This window comes from Chrysochloris asiatica, unplaced genomic scaffold (assembly GCF_000296735.1).
Source record: "Chrysochloris asiatica unplaced genomic scaffold, ChrAsi1.0 scaffold00417, whole genome shotgun sequence".
NCBI lineage: Eukaryota > Metazoa > Chordata > Mammalia > Afrosoricida > Chrysochloridae > Chrysochloris > Chrysochloris asiatica.
In genome coordinates this window covers 179,323-179,802 of record NW_006408935.1, presented here as the reverse complement: position 1 = coordinate 179,802, position 480 = coordinate 179,323, and positions in this window count along the sequence as shown.

The following is a 480-nucleotide window of genomic DNA, read 5'->3' as shown; positions in this document are numbered from 1 at the left end:
GCCGTGTGGCCGCGCGGCCCCTGTGTCCGGCCCCGGGCCTGTTCTTGCTCTTCACGCGCGCATGCAAGACCCGTCATGACCCGCCAGCCAAGTCCAAGGTCCAGCACATGGCCACCTCGCCCACAGTAGGAGCTGATGGCCTGGAACCAAGCAGAGAACCAGTGGCTGCATGAGCTTGGGACTGCGAGGCTGTGGCAGGAGGCATGGGAGCAGGAGCGGCAGCGGGCGGCCTGAGGAGCAGGCCCACCAGGCAGGAGAGGAGCAGGCGTGGGTGCAGCTCAAGGAGCAGGAAGTGCTGCAGTTGCAGGACGATGCAAAAAATGTCATCACAGGAGAGAATCTGGAGGTGCGGGTGGAAGAAGCTTTGGATTCACTAAAGAGCTACAACTGGGCTGACACCAGAGAGGGACTTGTGGTCAGTCCACAGCACAAGGGCTCCTAAGGGGCCCAGTAATGACGGAACCCTCCTGAGGACCATTC